This window comes from Mesoplodon mirus (assembly GCF_964341445.2).
Source record: "Mesoplodon mirus genome assembly, chromosome: 3".
NCBI lineage: Eukaryota > Metazoa > Chordata > Mammalia > Artiodactyla > Ziphiidae > Mesoplodon > Mesoplodon mirus.
In genome coordinates, this window is record NC_138978.1 from 167284292 (window position 1) to 167304040 (window position 19749).

General features: G+C 36.4%; 1 protein-coding gene across 6 annotated transcripts in view; it reads right to left on the bottom strand.

Annotated features, from left to right (window-relative positions):
- RABGAP1L (RAB GTPase activating protein 1 like) overlaps nucleotides 1-19749 on the bottom strand; it is a 689539-nt gene that overhangs the window by 64339 nt on the left and 605451 nt on the right. The window lies entirely within an intron of this gene.

The following is a 19749-nucleotide window of genomic DNA, read 5'->3' on the forward strand; positions in this document are numbered from 1 at the left end:
CATCTGATTTCTCAGTTGGAGGAGACCAAGAAATCTCACAAAATGATCAAAAACCTGGTCCTTATTCAGAAGCATTTCTCTCCTGGTACGTGAGTAGGTCATGTTCTTAAATTCCATGGTGAGAAAGCAATGCTGGGAGAGAAAGCCAGTATCTAAAGAACATGTCAGGAAAAAAAGCAGTTTTAAAGATTGAAGGGCAGAGTGAATGCCTCAAAACAGCAGTTAACTATTGAAAATAAATGTCCTTTCCCATACTGATTTCAATAGTTTGTTTCAACAGTAGAGACCTCAATGCAGTCATTACATCCAGTTTGGACTGCATGTACTCAAACTGATACTGAAAGATAAACGAAGACCTTCCTTGTTAAAGCCACTGTCTGTTTAGGTCTATTTGTTAACCTGTATTTTAATACAACAAATACTACATTTTTGTGACTATAATTTTTTTCTTCCTTTTTTGGAAAAGGTTTCAACCTTTTTGCCTTCTGGACTTACATCTGGCCTGTGAATATAAAATTTTGCTTAGTTCCTGTACTACTCTTTTCAATGATGTTTAAGTGTTATGAGGTCATTTTAAGTCCCATCACCATCTAGACTGGACGACAAAGAAAGAAGATAAGTTCAGATATACTACTGTGAAAGTCTTAAAAATCTAGCCAGGTGAGGATAAATATATAGATCAATGGAACAGAATTGAGAGTCCAGAAAGAAACCCTTACATTTATAGTCAATTGAGTTTTGACAAATTTGCCAAGGAAACTCAACAGGTTTTTCAACAAATGGTGTAGGGACAGTGGATATCCCTACGTGAAAAAAAAAAAAAATGTATGTAGACTCTTATACACCTCCCAGCAAAAAAAATGAAAACAAAATAGATCGTAGGCCTAAATGTAAGAGCTAAAACTAAAAAACATTTAGAAGAAAACCTAGAAAAAAATCTTTGTGTTAGATCAGGCAAAAATGTCTTAGATATGACACCCAAGGCATAATCCATAAAAGAAAAAAAGATGGTAAATAAAAAATTGTTGCTGTTCAGAAGACATCATTAAGAAAGTAAAAAAGAATAGCACAGGGAACTCTATTTAATACTCTGGAATGACCTATATGAGAATAGAATCTAAAAAAGAGTGGATATATGTATATAATAAACTGATTCACTTTGCTGTACAGCAGAAACTAACACATTGTAAATCAACTATACTCCAATAAAAATTAATTAAAAAATTAAAAATAAAAATAAAAATAAATAAATAAATAAAAGGGCAACAGAAAGGATCCTTGCAGTGATGAAATTTTTCAGCCTTTTGACTGTGGTGGTGGACACACAAACCTATATATGTGATAAAAGTGTATAGAAATCCAATCTCCCAATTCATCCCACTCTCCCATTCCCACCTTGGTGTCCATACATTTATTCTCTACATGTCTCTATTTCTGCTTTACAAATAGGTTTATCTGCACCATTTTTCTAGATTCCACATATATGTGTTAATATACGATATTTGTTTTTCTCTTTCTGACTTACTTCACCCTGTATGACAGTCTCTAGGTCCACCCACATCTCTACAAATGACCCAGTTTCATTCCTTTTTATGGCTGAGTAATAGTCCATGGTATATATGTACCACATCTTCTTTATCCATTCATCTGTCAATGGACATTTAGGTTGCTTCCATGTCCTGGCTATTGTAAATAGCGCTGCAATGAACACTGGGGTGCATGTGCCTTTTGGAATTATGGTTTTGACCTATAACACTATTGATACTATGTATAAAACAGATAACTAGTGAGAACCTACTCTATAGCTCAGGGAACTCTACTCAATGCTCTGTGGTGACCTAAATGGGAAGGAAATCGAAAAAAGAGGGGATATATGTATATGTATGGCTGATTCACTTTGTTGTACAGTAGAAATTAACACAACATTGTAAAGCAACTATACTCCAATAAAAATTAACTTCAAAAAAAGTATATAGAACTAATCCATACATACACAAATGAAACAAGTAAAACAGACACAAATGATTATATCAATGTCAATGTTCTATTTATAACATTACACTATATGTTTACAAAATGTTACCATTGGGAAAAACTGGATAAAGGGTAAATGACATTTTTCTGTATTATTTCTCACTGTTGCATGGAACCTACAATCATCGCAATTAAAATTAAAATTTAAAAACAAACAAAAAAAAGTAAAAAAGAAAAGCCATAGATTGTGAGAGAATATTTATAAATCATATATCTGATAAAGGACTTATACCCAGAACACATAAAGAACTCACATAACTCAACAAGACAAATAACCCAATTAAAAAATAGACAAAATCTTTGAAAAGACATTTTACCAAAGAAGCAATACAAATGGCTAGTAAGGACATGCAAAGATGTGCAACATCATTAGGAAAATGTAAATAAAAACTTCCAATGAACTACTACTACACACCCACCAGAATGGTCTATAATGAAAAAGACTAACAACATTAAGTGCTGTTGAAAAAACAGAGAAACTGGAATCCTCAGATGCTGCTAGTGGGAATGGAAAATGTTACCGCCACTTTGCAAAACAGTTCAGCAGTTTCTTAAAAAATTAAACACGGGCTTACTATACAACTCAGCAATTCCACTCCTAGGCACCCACCCAAGAGAAATAAAGACAGGTTCACACAAAAACTTGTATATAAATGTTCATAGGAACATTTCTCACAGTAGCTAAAAACTGAAACAAGCAAAAAGTTCACCAGCTAGTAAACGAATAAACAAAGTATGGGATACTATTATGCAACAAAAGGGCAAAAATGACTGATATATACAATAGCAGAGATGAACATCAGAATCATCAAGCTAAGTGAAAGATGCCAAGTACAAAAGATTATACATTGTTTAATTCCACTGATATAAAATTAAGAGAGAATGCAAATCTATAAAAACAGAAAGTAGATTACAGTTTGACTGGGTCTGGGAGTGAGATGGGGACTGACTGCGAATGATGATGAGGGAACTTTTTGGGGTGACAGAAATATTCTAAAACAAGATGTGGTCATCGATGCACAAGCCTATAAGTAATTATCCTTCCTGAGTTTCAACTGGGCTCATGGATACCCAACTAAAGATTATCTTTCCCAGCCTCCCCGAAGCTTGATGAGGCCATATGACTAAGTCTGGCTTTAAGCAAAGATGATGTATACCATTTTGTACCAGTGCTTTTAAAAGGGAAGGGGTTTGTCCTCCTCTTCTTTCCCCTATTGGCAGTGAGATGGCAAAAGCTCTAACAACTTCTTGGACCCATAGATGGAAGCAGCTTGTGAGGATGGCAGAGCCGTCCTACATCCTACCAGCCTCGGATCTCACAATGTTGGACTGTATGTGAGAAAACCACTGAACTTTAGGAATAGTACAATTACATTTGAGAAAATGAAGAATGGAGTTCACCACTCAACATTTGTTGACTGTGAAGTATCTTAGGCAGCAGCTATCTTTATGAACTGTCTGCAGACCAGCAATAAGAATGTTCTTATCTAATTACAGAAAAATTTATGCAACAACTTCTGTTAGTTTTCAATATTTAAGATCCACTGTAGATAAATATGTGGGGAAATCTGTCCTGGACACTAGTATATATCTGAAGTATATGTGCTGAAAAGTTTTTGAAGCTTTGTAACTTCCTTCTATCTTTTAGGTGTCAATACTTATTTTCTGAAACAACGAATCACCAGTCTTTCATTTCATACAATCACTGGCATTAAAACAGTGCTAAGTAAAATCTGTCTTTTTTCTTTTTCCTATCGTTCTCCAATAAAACTTTAAGATAGCTAAATACTACAAAAAAGCCTTTTGGGGACAGCTCATTTATATAAAGAAGCTAGGTATTTCCTTACCTGCCACCTGACTTAAAATAGAATGGTGTGAGAGGAGAGAGCTGAAAATCAGAAGGCAGTTATTAACCTTATAAGTGATAAGGTTAGGTGGTAGGGTTAATAAACTTTGTGAAACTTCCACAAAGTAAGGGTTTGGTAAACATATTTACCTCATCAGGAAGATTCTATCACAAAAATAGGTATGTTCTTCAGGCAAGACAAGAGAAGCTGCTTGTCCTGACAGTCCATAGGGACAAACATCTTATCTCTAGAAACACAAGGTTTAGTGCTGATACCCTACTCATGTGGCAATGATGTGCAAGTCAAAACCTCGGGGGAGGGCTTCCCTGGTGGCGCAGTGGTTGAGAGTCCGCCTGCCGATGCAGGGGACACGGGTTCGTGCCCCTATCCCGGAAGATCCCACATGCCGCGCAGCGGCTGGGCCCGCGAGCCATGGCCGCGGAGCCTGTGTGTCCGGAGCCTGTGCTCCGCAGCGGGAGAGGCCACAGCAGTGAGAGGCCCGCGTACAGCAAAAAAAAAAAAAAAAAAAAAAAAAAAACCTCGGGGGAAATAATCAAAATCCTTATAGTTATATGGCTTCATCACATGGCTCTTATAAATAAGCATGCAGAGTGGGCTATGGATGGACACCACTACTTAGAGCCAATGGTACAATCTGTGTCATATACAGTAGAGACATAAGCTTTCATAAAGTGCTAGGCAATAATTAAACTTTGAATTATTTTGCTGCTTAGTGGGTATACCAGATGACAATAGAAATGACAGCAGTAGGAAGTTGATGCCATTAAAATGGCACACATTTCATTTATTTTCACTATTTTCTAGGTTAAAAAATCTGAAAACATACAGGTTATAAATATCTGAGATAAATTTTATTGTTAAATGAATCCTTTTCTGAAAATCTAGACGAGAACGGAATTCACGTAATTTCAACTACCTGACATGACTTCTCTCTCAGATGGATACACATTTCCATAAGAAATAAACTTATCTGAGTAGACACAGCTGGTGCTGTCCCAAACAGATTCAGTTTGTGCTTGCTCATCTGTACCTGTTTATACTTTGCTTTTAAGACATTTCTAGATGTGGGTGTGTTCTTTTCTGAGAACATTGAAACTTCTTGAGATCAAAGATCATGTATTTGGCTTTTTTTGATAGCTCTAATAATAAGGCATAGTATATTCTTGTCACATATAAATGCACAGCTCCAGCTTGTATAAGGATGAAACAAGTATCCAACCCTTTGCGTTACTTTTCCAGGACAATGAATGTGAGCTGGTCTGTTCATATTCTCTTGCCTGGTCCCTTTTGTGAGATAAATTTGAGAGGCTATTGGCAGAGAAAAGTAGTAAAATCTACAGAACAGAACACAATCATCTGTCTTGTACAGATATGGAGCATATGGCTTGTACGTCATCAATGCCTGCCAGCCATGGACAATGCCACTGACCAATATTTTATGTTTTATCAAACAATGAGTTCATGAAAACATAAATGCTTACCCAACTTGATTTATACTTTAAATTTGCAGAAGTAAAAATCAAATCTTATCTATTTACTCACTTGACCTACAAGGCAAAAACAGGGCTGCCAAGGGTAGGAGCTACTGTGAATAACAATGCCAGAAACATAGCAATAAGAGGAAGTTTCCAAACTGAGCAGAGCTTATTGCATTACTCTGAGCCTACTCAGCATAGCACAGAAGCTCCAGGGAGAAAACTGGGATATCTGGAATAAAACACATCCTGGTTCTGGGAGGAGTTTAAAAATTACTGTCTCCAGAGTCATCTGTATCTCCTTTCTTCACCTTCAAGGTAAGCACAGCCTGATACCTGGAAGCAGTAAAAATCTCTTACTGTTAAGTCATGTGTAACTATATTCAGCAGTTTAGAAGAATCCTAGGAGTAACAAGGGAGCTTAAATTTTTATAAAAATAAATGATGATTCAATTACATAATAGGAGTATTTGAATGGGCTACTTTTAACATCTTGAAATCCAATAAGGTATTACTAAGCAGATATTATGCTCACAAAATTTACTGCCAGTCTTACAAGCACATTCTCAGATTCTATAAGCATTAGTTAAAAATCTCAAAATATCCTTCATAGGTAAATTGGAACCTTTTCACGGAAAGATAAAGCTTAGAGAAGGTAACGAAACTACTCAACTCACACAAATTTTCATTCAATTTAGCTACTATATTATTCTGCATGTATTCAACTGAACAGTTTGCATTCTTATTATTAAATTACATAAAGGTTCACTCTAAGTTTTTTTTCCTTCTGTTTTTTAGCCATGCCACGTGACATGCGAGATCTTGGTTCCTGGACCCAGGGATGGAACATGCGATGCACCCCCTGTACTGGAAGCTCGGTGTCTTAACCATTGGACCCCCAGGGAAGCCCCAAGGTTCACTCTCCTAAATAGATGTTTTTATGAATTTTATGGTGCTTTATGTCAAGTAAAAATATCTTTGACACAAGAATAAAAAAAATAAGTTGGACTTCGTCAAAATTAAAAATGTGCAAAGAACATCAAGAAAGTCAAAAGACAATCTACAGAATGGGAGAAAATATTTGTAAATCACATATCTGATAAGGGTTTGATATCCAGAATGTATAAAGAACTCTTACAATTCAACAAGACAAACGACAGTTAAAAATGGGCAAAGGACTTGAGTAGATATTTCTCCAGAGAGGATATATAAATGGGTAATAAGCACAAATGAAAAATGCTCAGCATCATTAGTCATCATAAGGAAATGCAAATTAGAACACAATGAGATAACCACTTCACACCCACAAGGATGGCTAGAATAAAAACAAAACCCAAAAAAAACGGAAAAGTGTTAGAGTGTCAGCGAGGCAGTAGAGAAAGTAGAACTTTTGTACACTGCTGGTGGGAATGTAAAGTGGTTCAGCTACTGTGGAAAGCAGCACGGTGGTTCCTCAATATGATAAATCTATATTTAACATACTAGCAAGCAATTCCACTCCTAGGTATATACCCAAAAGAATCAAAAACAAGGACTCAGATACTTGTACACCCATGTTCACTGTCGCATTATTCACAATAGCCAAAATGTGGAAACAATCCACATTTCCAGCAACAGATGAACAGAGAAATAAAATGTGTTCATATAGTATATACATACAACAGGATGTGTTCAGCCATAAAAAAGAATGAAGTTCTGATACATGCTACAACATGGATGAACTTTGAAAACATTATAGTAAGTAAAATAATCCAGACACAAGAGGACAAATATTATATGATTCCACTTACATGAAATATCTTGAATAGGCTAATTCACTGAGACAGAAAGTAGATTAGAGGTGAGCAGGGGTTACGAGAAAGGGGGGGAATAGGGAAGAACTGCTTAATGGGTACAGAGTTTCTGTGGGGAGGGGAGGAAGGTGGGTAAACCTGTTTGGGAAATAAATAGTGGTGACTATAACTAATGTCACTGAATTGTACACCTAAAAATGACATACCGAGAAATCAGTTAAAAACTTCAGGCATCTCTTCAAAGTCAAGACACCTAGCAGCTTAAATTACTTATCTTTTTCAAGCAGGTATTAAATTATTCTTCAGGTCAATTATGTGTTCATCAAAATATGTAATGAATTAAAATTCCAAAATAAAACTCTTAATATGGAGTCAAAGTTCATATAATTTAACTTCCCATCTGATGTTGGAATTTCCTCAGTAATATCCCTAGGTGACTACATACTGCTTAAACATATGTAGTAATTTACTGGAACACCTACAGGCATTCAGAGGAATGCCTTAGTAACCTTCTGGTGCGTGAACAGTTCTAATTGTTAGTTCTGTTTTTTCCACTTCTGAGTTGAAATCTGTATCTCTAGCAGCCTGTACTCATTAACCATGATTCTGCCTTTTATTCCAACTTCCACACAATACTCCTTCAGAAATCTGAAGACTATTACTGGACCTCCAATATTCCCGTCCCAGCAAGCACTATTTCCCTTTCGATAAGACTTCAGGTCAGTTTTACCAGCTTGTACCCTTCACTCTAGCTATATTCCAAGTATTTTAGTATCATGGTATCCATCATTATGATTTCCTTCTCATTCATTTTCCACATTTAAAATTTTTCCATAATACATCTATATTACCTTTATGATGGCAAAATTATGTTTTAGGAAAAAACAACCACATCATAGGAATAATTAGAGTACTTTCTGTAAAATACTGACTAAAATATGTTTCATAACAAAATTTATATTCTAATCTGAAAGGAAGAAAAATAGAATCAGAGCAGAGCAGATGAGAAATACTGTGTTACTTCTTCCTAGACATGATACTTTTAGGATGTTTACACGCACATTAGAGATCTTTGATCTGAAAGGGCTAACCCAAGTCTCTCGCTCTAAAGATGAGAAAATTTAGAACTAGAAAGGTCAAGTGAATTGCCACGTTTAAATCATTAGCTTAGTGTTTTTGACAGTGTCATAAAATTAATGTCTTCCCTGCTGAAAACCTTGAAAGTGTTCCATCGCCCGGTGTTTGAAGTCCAATTTCCTTAACACGGCTATTAAAGCTCCTCGTGATCTGGTTCTATCTTCTCTAATTTTGAGCCATTCCTTGCTTCCCTCACCCAGCACTCTCCGCTCCATTTCTTTAAGATCTTCTGCTCATTTCTGAGACTTAGAATATACTTCCTCCTCTTACTGGAACACTCTTCCCCTTACCCTCATTCTCTTCAGTTGACTAAATCCTACTCATCCCTCAGGTCTTCCTGATCTCAAACTTAGATTAGTTCTCCCTATATGTTGCCACAGAACCTAGACCCCCTAAGTTGGACTGTATCTCCCTATAAGTCCCCTTAGGACTCAGGTCTCCCTCTCTTCATAAAACCCATAACCTTTTGTGGAGATTGTTTAACATCTATCTTGCCTACTAGATTATAAACCCCATGAAGGTAGGAACCCCACTGACCTGGCTCTCTCATGGAAGCTCAGCACTGACTCCACTAACGTTGCTGGGCTCAAAGTACGTAGTTAATAAATACTCAGTTTTACAAAGGCTTAAGATAGCTTATAATTACTAAAAATACCTATCAAATGCTGTTAACATGCTACACTACACAGAATTCTTTTGGATTTGAATCTCATATATTACCCTTAACCCTATTATGTTTCATGGACACACTGTTCCAGCCAGACTCTTCTGGGTCCTGATTCTGTCAACCACATACACTGGCCATCCACATTGGGTCCTCTATACATTTGATAAACATGCTAACAAAAAATAGACTTCCTTTCTATAATTAAGTGTCCTTCCTTTAAGAAACTGTTCAAAGATAATTTTTACTATAAGCCACCTTTGTACCTGTCTGATATTCTTCTAAACTGCCAGTTTCTAGACTATCAAAGTTTTTTTCTATTACACTAGTAAGTTCACAGACTTATTTGAATAAACAGACTTAAAAAATGAGATTCAAGTAAGACGGCAGCAGTTCTACATTCGAACAATAACTTTCTCATTAGCATATGCCTTCTCCACAGTCAGGGAAATTCAAAATAGACAGAACTGTTAACTGGTTTACTTATTCTTTGTAAGTATGCTTGCTATATAAGAAGAACAAGGCTCCCTTTTCATGTATAGAATGCAGAGTCAAACATGGAACTTTTAGAATGTAAATAAGCACATTTACCTTAATATCCACATACCTGAAAGAAAGTGAATAAAAATCTAATAGTAACAGTACCAATCATCGTTAGAGCAATCTTTCGCCTTCCAGATCCATGCTACAGAAATTAAGGAAACGTTAATTACCGTTTTAATGTCTAACTGATCACCTTTCCTTAGAAACTGCTGAAGTGTAGCAAAGTTCAGGATTCTGATAATTAAAAGTATATAATCAAAGGAATATTTGGTATAACTAATGAGTGAGAACAAAGCATAACGCCATGCATTTTGAATAATGAAGAGCACTACCCTAGAGCCAGGGAGCCTGTGTTCAAATTCTGACTTTACTACTTTCCTGCAGTGTGTTCTTGAGCTAGTTACCTTAATTAATCTGTGCTTTAGCCTGACCATCTGTAAAATAAGCCTAGAATTTTGTTAAGATTAAATGAGTTTAAAAAGAATACTGAATTAAGTGAATTTAAGATAAAAAGTAATGTGTGATTATTTTTATTGTGTCATTTTAGCACTATTAAGATGCAACCCAGGTTATAACAGTGTAGGACTTGTGGACCCTGACCCCTCTAAGTTCCTTACTATGTCAATTCCCTTCCATCCTAATTTGCAAGTGTACTAATTTCCTATAATCACTCCAAATCTCTTAACATGAAGTCACTGCAGAATCAAGAAAGGAAATTAATTCTTTCTCTTTGTAGGGAGTACCAAAGGCAAGTACATTTTACTGTTCTATGAAAAATTCTCTAAAAACTGAGGAAGACCAATTATACAAGCATCTGGGCCACTGAGGCACTTAGAGCAAGATGGGTTAGTCTAATGTCAGCAGTGCTGTGGTCACACAGTCATTGTCACACTTATCCTGGCACAGCTGGGCCCAGGCTCCTGAGGCCAGAAGCAAGCTGAATCCTATGGGTTTGGTCTAAATAGGTCACAAGTGAGTGAAATTTTTCAGTATGAATTCAGTCATTTTATATCATGTTCAAATATGTTCAATATATTAAAAACTTCCACATAGTTTAAAAGATTGAGTAGGGTGAATGCCTTCATTTCATTCTGGATGGAATTAGTACCTTTTACATTATTTTAATTTCTGTTTTCCCCTTGAAGATTGCTTAGGGGAGGCAACGAATGGTAATTTACTGTGAGATACCAATATCACTTCAAATTTGTATACCCTTTAAATATTTTCAGTACTCTATTCTCAACTCTGCAGAAAATACTTGGGACAGTTTCTATTATTTCTAATTAACAGAAGTGAATAGTTTCATTCAGTTATTCCATTTACTTATTTGACCAATTTTGTAGACTCTCTACCATGTTTTGATCTGGTAAGGTTTGAGAAAAAGTCCTTGTGTCTTGGCAAGTGTCGTTAACAAATGACCTCTTTTCTCCCCTGGGTCCAGTCTCAATCCTCTTGCATCAAATGCAGTGTGCTAAGCTCCACTTCCGTCAATGATTATAAAGAGTGCTCACTTCCTGAGGAAATAGGTGAAAGTCCTTCTTAGGAGGAAAATGAACTTGTGAGTCCAGCCACCTCAGTCATGGCCGTCTTAATTAGACAAAATATATTCAGATGTACCCCAGCCTTCTCTCATATCCTCTCTGCAGCCTTCCATCACTGGGAAGGCTGATCCTTGAAAACATCTCATTCTTGTTTGTAACAGTCTTGAGTGCTAAGTTACACCTTGTTTTTCATATCTTCTTTGAAGAGTTCAATTCAATGACAAATTAGAGTACATATTTACAGGTGACATTAATCTTCTAAATGGACATAAATCTTGTGTCTCTTTAATAAGAAGAAAGCTGAACAGCCTACACCCAAGAGAGAAAGCAATTTGCGCCTTTCAGGCAGGAGCGGTAAAAATGATTGTTTTACATGAAGGAATCAAATTAACGTAAGTGTGTCTGTTAGGTTGGAGGGCACTGCAGAGCTTTTGGGCTTCTAACCAAAGGTCACCTTTTAACGATTAAGAAAGATTTTGCTGATTCCACCATTTATCACATGTGTATATGTATGGTTTACCACTATCTTGGATATACTGAATTCCAAAACATCAGAATTATTGTCACAATCTACCAGCTTGGAGTCCTTTAATAGACAGCTCAGTAAATGCACCTAGGACCTTCCTCCCCTTCCCCTTATAATTCTTAGGATCTAATCAAGGAGGGAAAAATTATTTGAAGGTACCTGTGAAGCATGCATTGGTAGGACACATGTATTTAAAACAGAGCATCAGTGACTTGGAGATGACGTTTCTCAAATCCTATTCTCAAAGAACAGCCTGAAAAGGATCTGCCACAAACTGTTCCAACAGACCCTACAAGTGGAAGACTTGGCTATTAATAATACTAGGATTATTCCACAAGAGGACTACTGAGTATGAACTGTGAACCCCAGCTTTCTGAAACTTACCATCCTTCCACACATTTTGTATGGCTGATAATTGTTGAGATCCTAATTAGAGAAGTACCTGCCAGTGAAATGCCACAAAGAGGAAAAACAGTACATATAATCAGGATTTATTTAAAACAGGGGTGCCCAAAGGACTTCCCTGGTGGCACAGTGGATGGGACTCCACACTCCCAGTGCAGGCCCAGGTTTGATCCCTGGTCAGGGAACTAGATCCCACATGCATACCGCAACTAAGAGTTCACATGCCACAACTAAGGAGCCTGAGTGCCACATCTAAGGAGCCGGCAAGCCGCAACTAAGGGGGCTGCGAGCCACAATTAAGGAGCCCGCCTGCCACAACTAAGACCCAGGGCAACCAAATTAATTAATGAATGAATTAATGTTTTTTAAAAAATAAAAAATACAACAGGGGTCCCCAACCCCAGGGCCAAGGACCGGTACGGGTGCAAGGCCTGTTAGGAATCGGGCTGCACAGTAGGAGGTGAGTGGTGGGGGAGTGAGTGAAGCTTCATCTGCCATTCCCCATCACTCCCCATTGCTCGCATTACCGCCTGCACCATGCCCCCCAACCCACAGTCTGTGGAAAAACTGTCTTCCACGAAACTGATGCCCGGTGCCAAAAAAGGTTGGGGACCACTGATTTCAAAGGTTGTAGTAAGGCCCTTAAAGAAAATAAAAACAAAATGGTTCTTTATGTCTCTAAAAGGCACCCATATGTTTAAGAAAAGGCCTTCATTATATATCCCTACATTAACAATTATGCTGTGATTTATTCAGGAATAATTATTAGTTTTTCTTTTCTTTCCGGAAGAAATTACAAGAATCTCTTAACAAGTGGCTGTCTTTGGAAATCACTGTCTATCTTTTTTAACCTAATACATATATTGATTTTCTTTTATTGTTTTAAGGACCACAGGAGTTCTTTGGATAGAGAGAATCTCTGAGTGATAAAACTTTGAGTAATTTCTTTTTTAGTTTTTATTTATATGTCATTTTCCAAATTTTGTGTAATCAACATTATTTTACTCATTAATGAGAGAAAAAAACCTTTAAGTTGCAAGATCTTTAGGGAATAAACTTATTTGGTATGCTTCACTTTAACTAAATCATACAAATGGCTATTCTTTCTGTAATATGTATTAATCAACTTTAGTACATCATTTCCCTACTCAAAACTTTGTCTAGAATTTAAAATATTGGTCCCTTAGCATAACACACAAAACCTTTCATGACCAACTCCCATTCTTTTCCTACTTCCTGGCCTTCCTCTCATATGCTAGCCAGATGGAACAAGATGAAATCTCCAGACGTGCTACCTTTTTCTCAGTCCTGTGTGCTTCTGAAAGTGTTCTTCCCTCTACCTGGAATATCCTTCCTCTCCACGTGACCACCTGAAAATTTTCTACTTCTTTTCTTTAGAATGTTTCTCAAAAGTTTCCACCTTTAAATGGGCACAGAGATACATTGCTGGTGGGTGAAATGATACGTCTTTTAAGGAGAGCAATTTAGCCCTATATATCAAAATTACAAATATACACACCCTTCAACCTAGCAGTTCCACTCCTAGGAAATGAACCTATAGATATTCTCACACTTTTGTGAAATGACATAAAAAAGATTATTTACAGCACCATTGTTTGTAACAGCAAAATACTGGGAACAACTCTACATACACATATATTGGGAGTTGGTTAAACATATTACAAAAACAGTGAAATACTACGCGGCTATCAAATAAATAAGGAATCCTTGATGTACTGACATAGAAGAATCTCTAACACATATTGTTACGTGAGAAAAGCAAAGTAAGGAAAATAATGGGACACCAAAAGTTCTGTAAAAAGGGAAGGGAAGAATACACACAAATTTGCTTGTATTTGCATAAAATATTTCTGGAAGGATACTTCTGAATAATGAAAACCTCACTGGAACAACACGAACAACTTCACTGGATACCATTTTATACTTACTGAAATTTTAAACCATGTGAATGTACTACTTATTCAAAAGGTAAAAGTGCAAAAGTTTAAAAATCAAAATGCTAAAAAAAGTGTTCACATCTTTTGATAGTATCTCTGTTTCCCATACTCTCCTCCATCGTCTCCTTCAGTCATTCATTAGAATATTGGACTGCAGACATTTTGTGCCAGGTGCTGTGGTAGGTAGAGAGGGGAAATACAAACAACCTGCAAGGACATTGAACCTCAAGGTACAACTCAGAAAAGCAGATAGAATATCTCATTTCAGTGAGTGCCCAGGGTGGGGGATGTGACAGGCACACAAAAGGAGAGGCAGGGATCTAACCCATCTCTAACAGTGCTCTCACATCACTGCTTCATAATAACTGTTTACATGGCTGCCTCCCAAACTAGATTGTTATCTCTTGGAAGGTACCATAAAGGTTAACACAGTGCATTGCACATAGGAGGTATGCATGTTAAATGAGCCACTGAATAAGCCATAACATAAATAAGCAATGCATTATTTTTTAACAGTTAAGAACTAATATTTAAGTACTCAGCTAGACTCTAACCTAATTCTACAATCAATTTGATAAGAATTTAGTATAAAAGTCTAAGGATAAAAAGATTTTAAAAATAACTTTCCCTATCTTATGTGTACAGATATTTATGAATGCATCCAATTGTCACAAACATATTATCCACTGCAGACCATGATTATACTTATGCAGTGCTTCATTCCTCCCCCCAATACTATCAATTAAATATGTACAGAGAGCATACAATGCACCAGGTACAATGCTAGGCTGCAGATACAATGGTAAAAAAAAAAAAAAAAGACATAGCCCTGTTCTCATGGAGGTTACGTGTTAATGAGAGACTAATCAAATAATCACACAAGTTTCACAAGTATTTTTCTATATACTCAAGAAGAAGACAAAAACTGACAGGCATGGTCAAAGTTCTCCTAGGTGGCCATAAGGAAAGGAAAAGTTACCTTCATGTCTCAGAAAATATAAGTTAAATGTTATTTTAGGGAATTATGGAGAGAATTCAGTGTCCTTGAGCTTGGATGGAAAAACTATCTTTATTTTCCTGAACCTCTGAAATTTATCAGCTCTTTTAAATCATGAATGTAGGCAACAATCCACTGCACTATTTGTGATTCTGTCATCAATAGACCTTACAGATATTTTCATTCACATTGCAGTAATTGCATATATCTCAAAATACTATCTATATTTGACTTTTTTAGAATTATAGTAGTTATTCTACTTGCTACCATATCTTGTTATTTAATGTGTTAATAAAAAAAGCACATACTACTGTATCATAAATCTGATTTTGGGGGGTAGGGAGTGGGCAAAATGGGTGAAGGTGGTCCAAAGACATAAACTTCCAGTTATAAAATAAATAAGTCCTGGGAATAAAATAAATCCTGGGGTTGAAACATTAACCTTAGTTAATAATACTCTATTGTATATTTGAAAGTTGTTAAAAGAGTAGACCTTAAAAGTTCTCATCACAAAGAAATAAACTATGTGCAGTTAACTAGACTTATTTTGATCATTTTGCAATATATACATATGTAGAGCTATTACGTTATACACCTGAAACGAATATAATGTTATATCTCAATGTTCAAAAATCTTATTTTTCTCTATTTTGATACCTATATTTCAATATAATTGGTTTCCTTTAATTTAGTGTATTTTATTCATTTAAAAAGTTTTCTGATAAGGGGTCCATAGACTTAACCAAACTGCAAAAGGAGACCGTGACCACAAAACTGCTAAGAATCCCTGAGCTATAAAGGTTGGAATAACAATGCCAACAATTCCATGGTTGGCACACAAGGAATCTCACTGGAGAAAAGAGACTTCTGTTTTTAATCATGTTTGGGAGGGACAGGAAAGAATAGTACTGATCCACTTCAAAGTTCCAAGAAAAATGAAAAAGGGTAATAGAGTGTTTGCTAAGCTTGAATTTCAATCAGGTTTTACTGTATTTTCAATGTGTGTATGTCATTTTCTGATGACAAATCTGTGGATATACAGCTTTGGTGAATATAAACTATGTATGCTGTTGAGAAACACAGTGTTTATATATTTTAGATAGCTAACCTAACCATGACGATCACATAAAAAGTCAATTATTATACATGTGGTAGATGATTGTTCAGCAAATATTTGTTTTCCTCTCTTCCAACCTCTAAGATGGGGTATACTTTCCTGACCCACTATGTTGGAAGTGGCCTTCTGACTTGCTTTGGCCAATGGAACATGGACAAAAATCAAAGTGTGCTAGCTCTAAGCCTAGGCCTTTAAGAGCCATCAAATGTTCCTGATGACCACTCCAGGAACTTCTAAACTCTGTCATGAAAAGAGCACACTCCAGATAGCTTGCTGATCTCAGAAGAGTGAGAGGCGTGGAACAACAGATCTAACCAAATCTGGGTCCTGAGCCCAGTAAGCTCAGCCATGCCCAAGTATGCCCAGCCATGTTCTGCCAAACGTTGCCACCCAAAGACTCATAAGGCAAAAGATACATGCCTATTATTATCTGCCACCACCAAGATTTATGGTCGTTTGCTGTGCAGCAATATCTGACTAAGAATATATGATAAATAATACTCTCTAAAAACCTCGACTGACTAACTAATGCTCTCGGTTTTCTCTATCAAAGAAGTCTGATACTCTGGGCATGCTGAACTCCTGTGGCTACTAGGCTGTTCCCACAACTGAATTTATGCTTAAAAAAGAGTTAATTGCACTGGTTCCCAAACATATTTATGATCATAATAAAATGAATGTGAAAAGAAACTGAGCTGTTATTTCTATAAAAACGAAGTTGAGCTATTTGGAAAGACAACAAAGATGACTGGTTAAATACAAAAGTCACTGTCACATTAAATGGTGGCAATGCCACCATCGAAGAGGTAAAAATAGTTATAAAAAAAACTCTGTAAAGTTTGCTTTAGATTGCTTCATGAGTTTATTAATTTATTGCCCCTCTTCAGGAAACTGAAATGACAAAGCTTTATGTATTTCAGAACTCCTATTCAAAGGCATTAGGGCCCTATAACAAAATTGATAATATGTATTTATGTTTTAAATTAAAATAAGTGTTTATGTGAGTTAGTATATACTATTTTTGCTTTGTTTTGTTTTTGTTTTTGCAGTACGCGGGCCTCTCACTGTTGTGGCCTCTCCTGTTGCGGAGCACAGGCTCCGGACGCGCAGGCTCAGCGGCCATGGCTCACGGGCCCAGCCGCTCCGCGGCATGTGGGATCTTCCCGGACTGGGGCACGAACCCGTGTCCCCTGCATCGGCAGGCGGACTCTCAAACACTGCGCCACCAGGGAAGCCCTGTATGTACTATTTTTAATGCTTCACCTAAACCAACATTTTCTGTTAACCAACCAACCAACTACAGGCCTGGCTGTGTCAGATACGAGGGTTTCCTCAATGTTTCAGCCTGTTAGAAATTCTATTGTGGGCATTACAATGATCAGAGCAACTGTGTTATTCTTGTTTGTTTTGTTGCAAATCCCGTTCATAAGCTAGCCTGTAGTCCTTGCATTGAATTTGAATGCTCAATTTGATTTCATATTGAGCTTGAGCACTGTGGTGAGTTGTTTTCTTTTTCCTGAAAAGATCTTTGCCTCATGTTTATTTTTTTCTTTGGTTTTGAAAAACTCTTTCTTGATTTTGACAACTGGATCATTTCATTTTTTCCAGATGAATAATCACAGGGCAGCGTAAATAACAATTAAAACTAGCATATGCATGAACCCACCGATGGATTTCCGTGAACATTTTGCTTTGGGTTCTAGCAGTGTCCTAAAAAAAATTTTTTTAAACATCTTTATTAGAGTATAATTGCTTTACAATGGTGTGTTAGTTTCTGTGGTGAGTTTTTGATGTAATACTGGCTTCTCTAATAATTTAATCATCATTTAAAATTTCTGTTAGCCAAGTCTAAAATCTGATTCATTAGACGTAATACAGGCCATGATATAAGAAATAAAACCTCAATTCCTTCTTCTGACTTACAAAGTCCTATGTCATAACCTGACCCCCAACTCCTTCCCCAGCCTCATTTCTTACCACTGTCTACCCCTGGCACATGGTGCTCTAACCACACTGATCCTACTGTTTTGCTAATATACCAAGCTCTGTACCACTTTGGGGCCTTTCTCTCAGAGACTTCCTCTGACTGAGCTACTCTTTTTTCCTTATTTTCCCTTGGATGTCATTCAGATCTCAAATGTCACCAGTGAGGTACTCACTGATTACCCAACATAAAGCCTCCAATTAAAGACTTTAATTACATCACTCCATTTTAAGTCTCTGCATAACACTTATCACTGGCTGATAAGTGATATCATTAGCTAATATTCATGTCTTACCTCTCCTCCAAATAGTATAAGATTCACAATTGACACAGGTCTTTATTCCTCACACCTAGATTCCCAGGGCCAAAAATACAGCATAGCACATAGGAGCAGATCAATGAATATTTTGGATTAATTACTAAACCGAATGCAAATATGGGTGCTAAAACAAACAAAAAACTAGAATAAGAATTTTCAATCATTGTAGACAAGCTATGATTTTTTAAAACAAAAAGTTTATGTATTATATGTTTCATGTCAACTGCTCCTATAACACCTTCTGAAAAAAATATTTTGAATTGACTCACAAATCAACCCCACTCCCAGAATCAAGTATAGAAAGATTATTTTTCCACATCTGAAACAAGATTAAATGCAGAAGAGTTCTAATTATCATAGAAGCTGGTTTAATAATTTCATATTTAATAGCAAAACAACCTAAATGATCTTTAGATAGTGAATTTATAAAGTCTTGCTAAATGTTAATCTTTTATTTCATGATTTTGTAAAGGAAGAATCAGTTTGGAATTATATCAACTTATATACATATACCTCTTACTATGTGCTGGGTATTCATAAGTGCTTTAAGGTATTAACTGACTTAATCCTATAAGGTGCTTCTAATATGCTTCCAATTTCATCGATGAGAAAAATGAAACTCAGAGAGGTCAAGTAACCTGCCCAAAGTAAATGAGCTAGTTGGAGGTGAGGTGGGATTTGACCCAGATAGTTTGGCTCCAGGGTCTGTGCTCCTGGGCTCCACTCTATACTATGTCACCTCCCTTAACACTCAGATTTTTCTCTGAAGAATCTACAGTTGTGATTCAGGGGTAGCAACTGAACTCTGCAAATGACAGAACTATAAATCTGAATGCTGTATGGCAGCCATATTCAGCCATGGGATTGAAGAAGCAGAGAGCTTGGGGAAAGAGACAAAGTAGATGCAAAGAGAGAAGTTAATTAGATGGCATGAGATATGGAGAATGCTTGCCAGCATCAGTCTAGTACCAGCTCTGCTGAACTCCTGCCCTTGTGTTTAAAGGAACACAACCTGGTGCCCACATGATAAATTCCCTTCCTTGTTTAAGATAGCTCAAGATTTTATTACTTGCAACCATAAGAACCTTAACTCATATCAAAACTGATAAACCACATGAGGGATGATTTCGCTCCTTGTGCTAAACTGAAGTTGATGAAATACTACCAAAATATGTTCAATAATAATGAGAATGTAAAATATTCAGATAATAACATTTTTTTAAAATATGGATGAGTCAATTGGTGTTATAATGCTTTATTTTAATCAATATTCTTGTATATACAGTGAAGATTTAGAAATAACTACTGATTTCATTGTTTTCTCTGTCTCTGGCACAAGGAATTGCTCTGAATTTTTTTTTTTTTTTTGGCATGCTAGATGAAATCTA